This window comes from Triticum aestivum, chromosome 1B (assembly GCF_018294505.1).
Source record: "Triticum aestivum cultivar Chinese Spring chromosome 1B, IWGSC CS RefSeq v2.1, whole genome shotgun sequence".
Taxonomy (NCBI): domain Eukaryota; kingdom Viridiplantae; phylum Streptophyta; class Magnoliopsida; order Poales; family Poaceae; genus Triticum; species Triticum aestivum.
The window spans coordinates 405,716,308-405,731,553 of record NC_057795.1 but is presented as its reverse complement, the minus strand read 5'-3'; positions in this window follow the sequence as shown (position 1 = coordinate 405,731,553).

Sequence of the window (15,246 nt, the reverse complement as noted above, 5' to 3'; positions counted from 1 at the left end):
CCTCTCACGATTTCTTGATTAGCTCATTCATCTTGGCCATTAGACTGGGGGTGAGCCACTGAGGACACATCAAGCCGGATATGCTCTTGTTGACAGAATTCTTTCATTGCTCCCTTACACATATTAGTACCATTATCAGTGATGATACTATGAGGATATCCAAAACGAAAGATCACCTTTTTAATGAATTGAATCACCGTGGCTGCATCACATTTGCTGACCGGCTCAGCGTCAACCCACTTTGTAAACTTGTGAACCGCTACCAAGAGGTGGGTATCTTTATCCTTGGACCTTTTGAAAGGCCCAACCTTATCCAGCCCCCAGACTGCAAACGTCCAAGTAATTGGAATCATCCTCAACTCTTGAGCCGGCACATGAGCTCGTCTTGAAAATTTCTGACAACCATCACACTTACTGACCAAATCCTATGCATCAGCATGAGCCGTCAGCCAGTAAAACCCATGATGAAAGGCCATCGCAATGAGAGACTTAGAGCCGGCATGATGACCACAATCTCCTTCATGAATCTCCCTTAAAATTTCACGGCCCTCCTGAGGAGAAACACATCGTTGAAACACCCTTGTGACACTGCATTTGAGAAGCTCACCATTGACAATGTCATTGACTTAGACCTCCGGGTTATCTTCCTGGCCAAAGTTTCATCCTCAGGTAACTCGCCCCGGGTCATATAAGCCAAATATGGAACAGTCCAATTAGGGATAACATGAAGAGCCACCACCAATTGTGCCTCCAGGTCAGGAACTACCAAGTCCTCTTCTGTAAGCAACTTCATTGATGGGTTATGCAAAACATCAAGGAAAACATTAGGGGGGCCGGCTTACACCGAAACCTGATACGTCTCCAACGTATCTATAATTTTTTATTGTTCCATGTTATTATATTATCTGTTTTGGATGTTTAATGGGCTTTAATATGCTCTTTTATATTATTTTTGGGACTAACCTATTAACCGAAGGCCTAGTGCCATTTTCTATTATTTTTTGCATATTTTAGAGTTTTGCACAAATGGAATAGCAAACGGAGTCCAAATGGAATGAAACCTTCGCGATGATATTTCTTGGACCGAAAGCAGACCAGAAGACTTGAAGATGAAGTCGGAGACGCAACAAGGCATCCACGAGGCAGGAGGGTTCCCCCCACCCTCGTGGGCCACTTGGTATTATCTTGTGCCATGGCAACAAGTAATCGAACACACAAGCAAAACAGAAAAAGGCAAGCGAAAAGAGAGGATAAGATTGGGAAAGAGAGGGCGAATAAAATGGCAAGGGTGAAGTGGGGGAGAGGAAAACGAGAGGCAAATGGAAAATAATGTAAATGCGAGGGAGATGGGTTTGTGATGGGTACTTGGTATGTCTTGACTTGAGCAAAGACCTCCCCGGCAATGGCGCCAGAAATCCTTCTTGCTACGTCTTGAGCTTGCGTTGGTTTTCCTTGAAGAGGAGAGGGTGATGCAGCAAAGTGTAGCATAAGTATTTCCCTCAGTTTTGAGAACCAGGGTATCAATCCAGTAGGAGGCTCCTCAAAAGTCCCACGCACCTACACAAACAAACTGAGAACTCGCAACCAACGCAATAAAGGGGTTGTCAATCCCTTCACGACCACTTGTGAAATTGATATCTAATAAAGATAGTAAGATAAGATAAATATATTTTTGGTATTTTGTAATATAGATGCAAAAAGTAAAGATGCAAATAAAGTAGATTGGAAGGAAATATGATAAGAGATAGACCCGGGGGCCATAGGTTTCACTAGAGGCTTCTCTCGAGATAGCATAGGTATTACGGTGGGTGAACAAATTACTGTCGAGCAATTGATAGAAAAGCGCATAGTCATGAGATTATCTAGGCATGATCATGTATATAGGCATCACGTCCATAACAAGTAGACCGACTCCTGCCTGCATCTACTACTATTACTCCAGACATCGACCGACTCCTGCCTGCATCTAGAGTATTAAGTTCATAAGAACAGAGTAATGCATTAAGCAAGATGACATGATGTAGAGGGATAAACACATGCAATATGATATAAACCCCATCTTGTTATCCTCGATGGCAACAATACAATACGTGTCTTGCAACCCTTTTTGTGACTGGGTAAGAACGCCGCAAGATTGAACCCAAAGCTAAGCACTTCTCCCATGGCAAGAAAGACCAATCTAGTAGGCCAAACCAAACTGATAATTCGAAGAGACTTGCAAAGATAACTCAATCATACATAAAAGAATTTAGAGAAGATTAAAATATTATTCATAGATAAACTTGATCATAAACCCACAATTCATCAGATCTCGACAAACACACCACAAAAAGAGTTTACATCGAATAGATGTCCACAAGAGAGGGGGAGAACATTGTATTGAGATCCAAAAAGAGAGAAGAAGCCATCTAGATAATAACTATGGACCCGTAGGTCTGTGGTAAACTACTCACAACTCATCGGAGGGGCAAGGATGTTGATGTAGAGGCCCTCCGTGGTTGATTCCCCCTCGGGCAGAGTGCCGACGAAGGCTCCAAGATGGGATCTCGCGGATACATAAGGTTACAGCGGTGGAAATTGTGTTTCGTGGTGCTCCTAGATGTTTTTGGGGTATGTAGGTATATATAGGAGGAGGAAGTACGTCAGTGGCCGCCCGGGCCCACGAGACAGGGGGCGCGCCCTACAAGGGGGCGCGGCCCCCTATCTCGTGGGGCCCTCGGGAGCCTCTTGACTTGCACTCCAAGCTCTCCGGATCACGTTTGTTCCAAAAATCACACTCCCGAAGGTTTCATTACGTTTGGACTCCGTTTGATATTCCTTTTCTTCGAAATACTGAAATAGGCAAAAAAACAGCAATATGGGCTGGGCCTCCGGTTAGTAGGTTAGTCCCAAAAATGATATAAATGTGTAAAATAAAGCCCATAAACATCCAAAAGGGGTAATATAATAGCATGGAACAATCAAAAATTATAGACACGTTGGAGACGTATCAAGCATCCCCAAGCTTAATTCCTGCTCGTCCTCGAGTAGGTAAATGATAAAAAAGAAATTTTTGATGTGGAATGCTACCTAGCATATTGCTCAATGTAATTTTCTTTATTGTGGCATGAATGTTCAGACCCAAATGAATACAAAATAAAATTTCATATTGACATAAGAAATTGTAATACTTCAAGCATACTAATCAAAGTAATCATGTCTTCTCAAAATAACATGGCTAAAGAAAGTTATCCGTAAAAAATCATATAGTCTGGCTATGCTCTATCTTCATCACACAAAGTATTTAATCGTGCACAACCCCGATGACAAGCCAAGCAATTGTTTCATACTTTAATAATCTCAAACTTTTTCAACTTTCACGCAATACATGAGCGCGAGCCATGGACATAGCACTATATGTGGAATAGAATGGTGGTTGTGGAGAAGACAAAAAGGAGAAGATAGTCTCACATCAACTAGGCGTATCTATGGGCTATGGAGATGCCCATTAATAGATATCAATGTGAGTGAGTAGGGATTGCCATGCAACGGATGCGCTAGAGCTATAAATATATGAAAGCTCAATAAAAGAAACTAAGTGGGGTGCATCCAACTTGCTTGCTCACGAAGACCTAGGGCACTTTGAGGAAGCCCATCATTGGAATATACAAGCCAAGTTCTATAATGAAAAATTCCCACTAGTATATGAAAGTGACAACATAAGAGACTCTATCATGAAGATCATGGTGCTATTTTGAGGCACAAGTGTGGAAAAAGAGATAGTAGCATTGTCCCTTCTCTCTTTTTCTCTCATTTTATTTATTTTCTTTCTTTCTTTTTTTTCTCCTTTTTTCTATTTTTTTCTTTGGCCTATCTTTTTTTGGCCTTTCTCTTTTTTTTCCTTTTTCTTTTTGTAAAGTCCGAAGTCTCATCCCGACTTGTGGGGGAATCATAGTCTTCATCATCCTTTCCTCACTAGGACAATGCTCTAATAATGAAGATCATCACACTTTTATGGATTTACAACTCAAAGCTAGAACAAGATATGACTCTATATGAATGCCTCCGGCGGTGTACCGGGATATGCAATGAATCAAGAGCGACATGTATGAAAATTATGAAGGTGGAAGGTGGCCTTGCCACAAATACAATGTCAACTACATGATCATGCAAAAAGCAATATGACAAAAGTAATGCGTGTCATATGAACGGAACGGTGGAAAGTTGCATGGCAATATATCTCGGAATGGCTATGGAAATGCCATAATAGGTAGGTATAGTGGCTGTTTTGAGGAAGGTAAATGGTGGGTGTATGGTAGCGGCAAAAATTGCACGATACAAGAGAGTCTAGCAATGGTGGAAGGGTGAAAGAGTGCGTATAATCCATGGACTCAACATTAATCAAAAGAACTCATATACTTGTTGCAAAAATTTAGAAGTCATCAAAAACCAAAGTACTACGTGCATGCTCCTAGGGGGATAGATTGGTAGGAAAAGACCATCGCTCGTCCCTGACCGCCAATCATAAGGAAGACAATCAATAAATAAAATTGTTCTCCAACTTCATCACAAAGCGGTTCACCATACGTGCATGTTACGAGAATCACAAGCTTCAACTCAAGAATTCTTTAAATTCATAATCACCCAACTAGCATGACTTTAATATCACTACTTTCATATCGGAAAACAATTATCAAGTATCAAATTGATCATAGCATCCAATTCACTTTCTATGATAGTTTTTATTATACCCAACTTGGATGCTCATCATTCTAGGACCAACTTTATGATAATAGCAAATACCATTTTGTTCTAAAAGACTATCAAAATAACATAAGTGAAGCATGAGAGACTAGCATTTTCTTCAAAATTAAGACACTACCATGCTCTAAAAGATATAAGTGAAGCACTTAGAGCAAAAACTATCAAGCTCAAATGATATAAGTGAAGCACATAGAGTATTCTAGCAAATTCTAATCAAATAGGCTTCTCCCAAAAGTTGTGTACAGCAGGGATGATTGTGGTGAACTAAAAAGTAAAGACTAATATAATACACGACGCTCCAAGCAAAACACATATCATGTGGCGAATAAAAATATAGCTCCAAGTAAAGTTACCAATGAACGAAGACGAAAGAGGGGATACCTTCTCGGGGCATCCCCAAGCTTAGGCTTTTGGCTATCCTTGAGTATCTTGGGGTTCCATGGGCATCCCCAAGCTTAGGCTCTTGCCAATTCTTATTCCATAGTCCATAAAAGCTTTACCCAAAACTTGAAAACTTCACAACACAAAACTCAACAGGAAATCTTATAAGCTCCGTTAGTGAAAGAAAACAAAACAACCACATAAGGTACTGCAATGAACTCATTATTTATTTAATTTGGTTTTAAAGCTACTGTATTCCAACTTCTTTATGGTTTATAAACTAATTTACTAGCCATAGATGCATTGAAATAAGCAAACAACACACGAAAAACAGAATCTGTCAAAAACAGAATAGTCTGTAGCAATCTGTAACTAACGCAAACTTATGGAACTCTAAAAATCCTACCAAAATAGGAAGTACCGGAAAATTTGTTTATTGAACAGAAGCAAAAAAGAATCAACGCAAAAGCACGTTCCTGTGATTTAACAAAATTATATTCATGCGTGCAAAGTTTCTGTTTTTCAGCAGAATCAAATCAACTATCATCATAGGTTATCCTATAGGTTCTACTTGGCACAAACACTAATTAAAAGATAAAAACACATCTAAACAGAAGGTAGATGCAAGATTTATTACTAAACAGGAGCAAAAACAAAAAATATAAAGAAAAATTGGGTTGCCTCCCAACTAGCGCTATCGTTTAGCGCCCTAGCTAGGCATAAAAAGCAAAGATAGATCTAACGAGTGCCATCTTTGGCACTAAGTTCATAAGTAGCACGCATGATAGATTCATAAGGTAATTTGACTTTATTTCTTGGAAAGTGCTCCATGACTTTCTTTAATGGAAATTGGAATCTAATATTCCCTTCATATCAATAATCGCACTAATCGTTCTAAGGAAAGGTCTACCAAGAATAATAGGGCAAGAAAGATTGCAATCTATATCAAGAACGATAAAATCTACGGGCACAAAATTTCTATTTTCAACAATAAGAACATCATTGATCCTTCCCATAGGCTTTTTAATGGTGGAATCCGCAACGTGCAAATTTAAAGAGCAATCATCAAGATCATGGAAACCTAGAATATCACATAAAGTTTTCGGACTCGTGGAAACACTAGCACCCAAATTACACAAAGCAAAACACTCATAATCTTTAATTCTAATCTTTATAGTAGGTCCCCACTCATCATTAAGTTTTCTAGGTATAGAAACTTCCAAATTAAGTTTTTCATCATAAGATTGCATCAAGGCATCAACAATATGTTTGGTAAAAGCTTTATTTTGACTATAAGCATGAGGAGAATTAACAACGGATTGCAACAAGGAAATACAACCTTTTAAAGAGCAATTATCATAATCAAATTCCTTGAAATCCAAGATAGTAGGTTCAATATTATTAGAAGTTGAGGATTCTCCAATCTCACTTTTACCAAATTTAGCATTAAGATCTAAAGAGTCCGAATTTTTGGGACGCCTTCTAGGCAAAGTGGGTTCATCATCACTCCCATAATCATCAAAACTCATATTGAAAAACATAGATCTAATTGGAGACGCATCAATAACTTTAAGATCATCATCATTATTTTCATGGAAACTAGAAAAACACACTTTTATAAAGCTTTCTTTTTTAGCACGCAATCTAGTGGTTCTTTCCTTGCACTCGTCAATGGAAATTCTCATTACTTTGAGAGACTCATTGATATCATGCTTAAGAAGAAGATCCAAGTTTAAGAGAATTAACATCAAGCGAAAGTCTATCAACGTTCCTAGCCAAATCATCAACTTTGAGCAATTTTTCTTCAAGCAAGGCATTAAAATTCTTTTGAGAAATCATAAATTCTTTCACACTATTCTCAAAATCAGAGGGCATCTTATTAAAATTACCATAAGAATTATTGTAGGAATTTCCATAATTATTAGAGGGATTACTAGGGAATGGTCTAGCATTAAAATTTCCTCTATAAGCATTATTTCCAAAACTATTTCTACCAACAAAATTCACATCCATAGATTCATTATTATTCTCAATCAAGGAAGACAAAGGCATATCATTTGGATCAAGAGGAGTATTTTTAGTAGCAAACATCTTCATAAGTTCATCCATCTTTCCACTCAAAACATTAATTTCTTCTATAGCATGCACTTTTTTACTAGAAGATCTTTCGGTGTGCCATTGAGAATAATTAGCCATAATATTATCAAGCAATTTTGTAGCATCTCCTAACGTGATTTCCATAAAGGTGCCTCCCGCGGCCGAATCTAAGAGATTTCTAGAAGCAAAGTTCAAATCGGCATAAATTTTTTGTATGATCATCCATAAATTCAAACCATGAGTAGGGCAATTGCGAAGCATCAATTTCATTCTTTCCCAAGATTGGGCAACATGCTCATGATCAAGTTGTTTAAAATTCATAATATCGTTCCTAAGAGTGATGATCTTAGCAGGAGGAAAATACTTAGAGATAAAAGCATCTTTGCACTTGTTCCAAGAATCAATACTATTTTTAGGCAAAGACGAAAACCAAACTTTAGCAAGATCTCTAAGTGAAAACGGAAATAACTTCAATTTGACAATATCGTTATCCGTATCTTTCTTCTTTTGCATATCACACAAATCAACAAAATTGTTTAGATGAGTAGCGGCATCTTCACTAGGAAGGCCGACAAATTGATCTTTCATAATAAGATTCAGCAAAGCGGTATTGATTTCACAAGACTCAACATCATTAAGAGGATCAATTAGAGTACTAAGGAAATCATTATTATTGGTATTCGAGAAGTCACACAACTTGGTATTATCTTGTGCCATGGCAACAAGTAATCCAACACACAAGCAAACAGAAAAAGGCAAGCAAAAAGAGAGGAGAAGAATGGGAAAGAGAGGGCGAATAAAACGGCAAGGGTGAAGTGGGGGAGCGGAAAACGAGAGGCAAATGGCAAATAATGTAAATGCAAGAGATATGGGTTTGTGATGGGTACTTGGTATGTCTTGACTTGAGCGAAGACCTCCCCGACAACGGCGCCAGAAATCCTTCTTGCTACGTCTTGAGCTTGCGTTGGTTTTCCTTGAAGAGGAGAGGGTGATGCAGCAAAGTGTAGCGTAAGTATTTCCCTCAGTTTTGAGAACCAAGGTATCAATCCAGTAGGAGGCTCCTCAAAAGTCCCATGCACCTACACAAACAAACTGAGAACTCGCAACCAACGCAATAAAGGGGTTGTCAATCCCTTCGCGGCCACTTGAGAAAGTGAGATCTAATAAGGATAGTAAGATAAGATAAATATTTTTTTGGTATTTCGTAATATAGATACAAAAAGTAAAGATGCAAATAAAGTAGATTGAAAGAAAATATGATAAGAGATAGACCCGGGGGCCATAGGTTTCACTAGAGGCTTCTCTCGAGATAGCATAGGTATTACGGTGGGTGAACAAATTACTGTCGAGCAACTGATAGAAAAGCACATAGTTATGAGATTATCTAGGCATGATCATGTATATAGGCATCACGTCCATATCAAGTAGACCGACTCCTACCTGCATCTACTACTATTACTCCACACATCGACCAACTCATGCCTGCATCTAGAGTATTAAGTTCATAAGAACAGAGTAACGCATTAAGCAAGATGACATGGTGTAGAGGGATAAACACATGCAATATGATATAAACCCCATCTTGTTATCCTCGATGGCAACAATACAATACGTGTCTTGCAACCCTTTCTGTCACTGGGTAAGAACACCGCAAGATTGAACCCAAAGCTAATCACTTCTCCCATGGCAAGAAAGACCAATCTAGTAGGCCAAACCAAACTGATAATTCGAAGACACTTGCAAAGATAACTCAATCATACATAAAAGAATTCAGAGAAGATTCAAATATTATTCATAGATAAACTTGATCATAAACCCACAATTCATCGGATCTCGACAAACACACCGCAAAAAGAGTTTACATCGAATAGATCTCCACAAGAGAGGGGGAGAACATTGTATTAAGATCCAAAAAGAGAGAAGAAGCCATCTAGCTAATAACTATGGACCCGTAGGTCTGTGGTAAACTACACACAACTCATCGGAGGGGCAAGGATGTTGATGTAGAGGCCCTGCATGGTAGATTCCTCCTCCGGCAGAGTGCCGGCGAAGGCTCCAAGATGGGATCTCGCGGATACAGAAGGTTACGGCGGTGGAAATTGTGTTTCGTGGTGCTCCTGGAAGTTTTCGTGGTACATAGGTATATATAGGAGGAAGATGTACGTCGGTGGCCACTCGAGGGGCCCACGAGACAGGGGCTGCGCCCTACAGGGGTGTGACGCCCCCGATTCAATCGTACACTAATCATGCACGCAAACGTGTACGATCAAGATCAGGGACTCACGGGAAAATATCACAACACAACTCTAAAACATAAATAAGTCATACAAGCATCATAATACAAGCCATGGGCCTCGAGGGCTCGAATACAAGTGCTCGATCATAGACGAGTCAGCGGAAGCAACAATATCTGAGTACAGACATAAGTTAAACAGGTTTGCCTTAAGAAGGCTAGCACAAACTGGGATACAGATCGAAAGAGGCGCAGGCCTCCTGCCTGGGATCCTCCTAACTACTCCTGGTCGTCGTCAGCGGGCTGCACGTAGTAGTAGGCACCTCCAGTGTAGTAGGGGTCGTCGTCGACGGTGGCGTCTGGCTCCTGGACTCCAGCATCTGGTTGCGACAACCAGAAAGGAAGGAAAAGGGGAAAAAGGGGGGAGAAAGCAACCGTGAGTACTCATCCGAAGTACTCGCAAGCAAGGAACTACACTACATATGCATGGGTATATGTGTAAAGGGCCATATCAGTGGACTGAACTGCAGAATGCCAGAATAAGAGGGGGATAGCTAGTCTTATCGAAGACTACGCTTCTGGTCACCTTCGTCTTGCAACAGGCAGAAGAGGGTAGGTCGAAGTCCTCCAAGTAGCATCTCCAAGTAACATCTCATAGCATAATCCTACCCGGCGATCCCCTCCTCATATCCCTGAGGTAGAGCGACCACCGGTTGTATCTGGCACTTGGAAGGGTGTGTTTTATTAAGTATCCGGTTCTAGTTGTCATAAGGTCAAGGTACAACTCCAAGTCGTCCTGTTACCGAAGATCACGGCTATTCGAATAGATTAACTTCCCTGCAGGGGTGCACCACATAGCCCAACACGCTCGATCCCATTTGGCCGGACACACTTTCCTGGGTCATGCCCGGCCTCGGAAGATCAACACGTCGCAGCCCCACCTAGGCAAAACAGAGAGGTCAACACGCCGGTATAAACCTAAGCGCACAGGGGTCTGGGCCCATCGCCCATAGCACACCTGCACGTTGCGTGGGCGGCCGGAAGCAGAACTAGCCCCCTTAATACAAGAGCAGGCTTACGTTCCAATCCGGCGCGCGCCGCTCCGTCGCTGACGTCTGAAGTGCTTCGGCTGATACCACGACGTCGGGATACCCATAACTACTCCCACGTAGATGGTTAGTGCGTATAGGCTCGTAGCCGACTCAGATCAAATACCAAGATCTCGTTAAGCGTGTTAAGTATCCGCGAACGCCGAACAGGGCCAGGCCCACCTGTCTCCTAGGTGGTCTCAACCTGCCCTGTCGCTCCGCCACAAAGTAACAGTCGAGGGCCGTCGGGAACCTAGGCCCACCTCTACCGGGATGGAGCCACCTGCCCCTTCAGCCCCCAACTCCGAACAGTATCACAGGTAATGTAACAGTGTAAAGTATATAGTATTTGCCCGTGATCACCTCCCGAAGTGATCACAGCCCAGTAGTATAGCATGGCAGACGGACAAGAGTGTAGGGCCACTGATGGAGCACTAGCATCCTATACTAAGCATTTAGGATTGCGGGTAAGGTATCAATGACTGTAGCAGCAATGACAGGCTATGCATCAGAATAGGATTAACGGAAAGCAGTAACATGCTACACTACTCTAATGCAAGCAGTATAGAGGAGAATAGGCGATATCTGGTGATCAAGGGGGGGGGGCTTGCCTGGTTGCTCTGGCAAGAGAGAGGAGTCGTCAACTCCGTAGTCGAACTGGTCAACAGCAGCGTCGGTCTCGTAGTCTACCGGAGAGAAGAGGGGGAAGAAATAATGAATACAGAGCAAACAAAGCACCACAAAAAAATATCAAGGCAATACGCGGTGTTCGGTGTGCCCTAACGCGGTAGTAGGTGATACCGGTGAAGGGGGGAAAACCTCCGGGAAAGTATTCCCGGTGTTTCGTGTTTTCAGGCAGAGGAGCCGGAGGGGGAAAGTTGCGGGTTCGATAGGTTAGGGGGGTGTGGTGGACGAACGGACTGCGTATCCGGAATCGTCTCATCGTTCTGAGCAACTTTCATGTTGAAAATATTTTAATCCGAGTTACGGATTAAAAGATATGATTTTCTAAAGATTTTAAAACATTTTCTGATTTTAATTATATATTTAATTCCAACCTTATCCAAAACTGACATGGGGGACCCACCTGTCATAGATAGTGGGTTAAACAGAGTTTAAACTAATCTAAAATTAGTTAGTAAACCTACTGGGCCCACCTGTCAGTGTCTAATTAAGTTTTAGTTAATTAACTAAATTAATTAGCAGTTTATATATTTGTTTTATTTGTTTTATGGCATGGGCCCGCATGTCAGTGCCACTGGGCTGCCCAGTCAGCACGTTGACCCAGTCAACAGGTCAACAGGGGGCCCTGGGCCCACCAGTCAGTGGCCCAGGTGGCGGGACCCGCGGTGCCAGGTCAGCAGGGGCGGTTCCCGCCGCCGGCGACCAAAAGCACGGCGCAGGCCCGCCGGAGTTCGCCGGAAAATGTACACAGTGCACGGATCCGCGCGCGCCTGGGCTCGTTCGAACGAGCGCGCAGAGGCGCATCTAGCGGGGGCGGTGGCGTGGCCGGAGGAGGACCGCAGCGTCACCGGTGACGAGCGGGGCGGACGCCGGCGTTCGGCCGCGAGAGGGAAACGGCGCTGCAGCACGGCGGCAAGTACCCTAAACGGTCAGGAGGCCTCTACGGGCGCGTGCGAGCACAACAAGCTTGAGCCCGGGACCAAATGGTCACCGGACGGCTGCCGGCGACGAGCGCGTGCGGTGACGTGTTCGGGCGTTCACCGAGCTAGGAGCTAGCGGCCACGGAGCAGCGCGCGAGCGGGCGCATTGGGTTCCTGGGTGCACCAGGAACAAGATGCCGTGCTCAGGAGAGCACGACGGAGAGTACGGCCACGGCGGCGAGGCGATCCACGGCGACGGGCTCTCGGCAACGGCGAATAGGCAGCCACGGTGCGCGAGAGAAAAGGAGAGCGGGGCGCGGGAGCTCACCGAGTGGGCGCACGGGGGCCCGGTGACGGATTAGTAGCAGCAGCGGCGCGACGTAGACGGGAGGTTGGCGTTGGTCGGGGTCGATGGCGACAGCGGCGACCCGAGGAAGACGACGACGGGGATCCCGCGCTGTAGAGCTCCCCGGATCCTAATCATCAGCGTGGAGGACGTAGAGGAGGATGACGGTGCTCGGAGACTAGTTGGAGGGGCTCGAGGACGAGGTGGCCGTGGTTAGCACGGCGGCGCGGCCATGGGCGCACTGGGCGGATCTGAGGAGCGAGCGGGGGGGACGGAGATCGAGGAGGAGAGCAGGGGGGGCAAGTGGGGAGGGGAGCCCGAGAGGGCGCGGCGTCAGCGCCCTTATCCTCTCCAGGGGCCTGTATCGGCGCGGGGCGGCGAGCTGGTCCGACGGCGACGCGAGCGCGGTCGGACGAACAGTGGGGGCGTGTGGGGAGGTGGTGACAGAGGTGGGGAGGTGGCAGCTGGGCCACCTGGGCCGACCGGGTGCGAGGGAACGGGCCGAAGCCCAGGGGGTCTTTCTCCTTTCCTTTTGGTTTAGTTTTAGTTTCTCTGTTTTTGCTTTTATTTATTTTCTTTTCTGTTTTAAATCACTTTAAATTATTTAGACATTTTACAAAAATGTGTTTGCTGCACCATAATTACCTTTGTAATATTCGACAACCACCGAACATTTTTGTTTTAATTTTTGATAACTTTTATTGCTATCATTAATTTGAATACGAATTTCGAACGGTTTCGAATTATTGCGAGGATAGTAACAGTAACCGAGGTGTCATGGCATGATGAGCATGGAATTACTGTAGCTTAATTATCCGGGCGTCACAATTCTCCTCCACTACAAGAAATCTCGTCCCGAGATTTAAGAGGGGGACTAAGGGGGAAAGTTTGGTAACGAATCTAGCGGGTCTTCTCATCCTGGCTTGCTCTTCTCGAAGAGGTTGATCCCTTTCGTTGATATCTTCATTTCTCTGTTTCAAGCCACCATGATCAAGTTGTCATCCTTTCTTCAGGAACTTTCACCGCACTTACGAAAGAATAAAGGGGCTGGGAGAACAGACCTCTACAAGGTTGACTAACTTGTTGATAACATCGGGGACGGTGGGGGAAGTAACTCTCGAATTAAAAACCCTTAGACATTATTGAGAACAAAGTGAGGAGGTATCCTGAGAAGTTTCAAGCAGATAGACAATCGTTCGTTGCCTGAGACAGGGTGTGAAAGGGGTTCAGTGCAATGGGAATAAGTATTGCGCCTGATACCATAATATATCTCTAGGCAGGTGGCCCGTGAATTACATACAAAGTCAAGCGCGAGGAATAACTTTGACAATGGGTTGTACAGGAGAGTCAGGTTTTGATCCTGTGGAACTGTGGGTTATGGGCCCACCATGTGGGTTAAAGTAAGAAGGTCGTTGACATCCTGCACGATCATGTAAGTAAGGCATGTCAGAGGATAGTCCGTCAGTTATGTCGGCAACAACATCGGTACCAAGGGAGAGGGACGAAGAGAACCATTCTCCTGCTCGTTGAACGAGGCGGACCATTAGGCAAGTTCTCGTCCATCGATGGTTACCGGAATGTCATCAACAATAATAACAGGGTCTTACCGACACGATTGCACACCTAGGTGTGTACAAAAGCAGAAGAATATTACTGCTTAGATCATATAGATCACCAGAAAGGTTAAACAAAACAATGGAAAGAAAAAAAGGTGATCATCAGATTAAATGGAACAATGGAAAGAAAAATGTGTTTAAACACATTATTCAGGGGTATATCCTTCCCAAGGACAAACAGAGCATGATATCCACGACAAGATATAATGTAGAAAACTCTTTAGGTAGGGGAGAGAATTTTCATGACATTGCCCATACAACGGTGTTTGGGTAATTGAGCAACAAACATTTAGCATTTGGCTTCAAATGGTCTTGTTGAAAATCGGAGTACCATAGACATGCTTCGAGATAGCATTGACATGATCATCAGGTGAAGATCAGACTTTGGAAACACGAAGGATCCATCAGTAATAACTTGTAGAATAAGTCTTACAATTTCCCCATGGATGAACGGATAACCTTGCTGAAAAGGAATCTATAATGATAGGTCCTCCAGCCGGGGGGGGGGGGGTGCTAGGCATGACATCATGTTACCGGGTCATCAAAGGATCAACATCATAACTCTTGGAAAGTTGTCCTAACCATCATATCTGATGGAGATTCAGGTGTGATTGGTGTCAGGATACCTTAGGCTCAGGATGCCTGAGAAGAAAGGTGCAACACCAATTGACGGGATGACACTGTAAGATTCTCGGGAAATGAACTATGAAGTGACTTCCGTTAACAAGAGTTCATCATTAACCCAAGGAGAGGACAAGGAGGTGTCTGGTGAACTCAACGGCAATTCACCGAGATTCCCAAAAGATGGATTCCCACCATTAAGAGTACAAGGAGATAACATTTGTCAGATCAAATGATATAAGGAAGTATGCTCGAGGAAAACATACAGAATTAAACATTGGTTGAAAGGTGCGCCCGAAATATGGGTTGGGTTGCACGACCAATGTCAGAATGGTGATTCAATTAGCAAAGGACTTAGAATGAACTATCGCCCATTCACTTCAAAGAAATAGGGTTGCTAGAAGGAAAGAATCCAAACAACATCGTTCACTTGTTGGAATTAACACGGGGACCAAGAAAGAATGGTGATGGTGAGAAGTATTTCTATGTCAAGAATTCTCAAGAGGTGGAACAATTC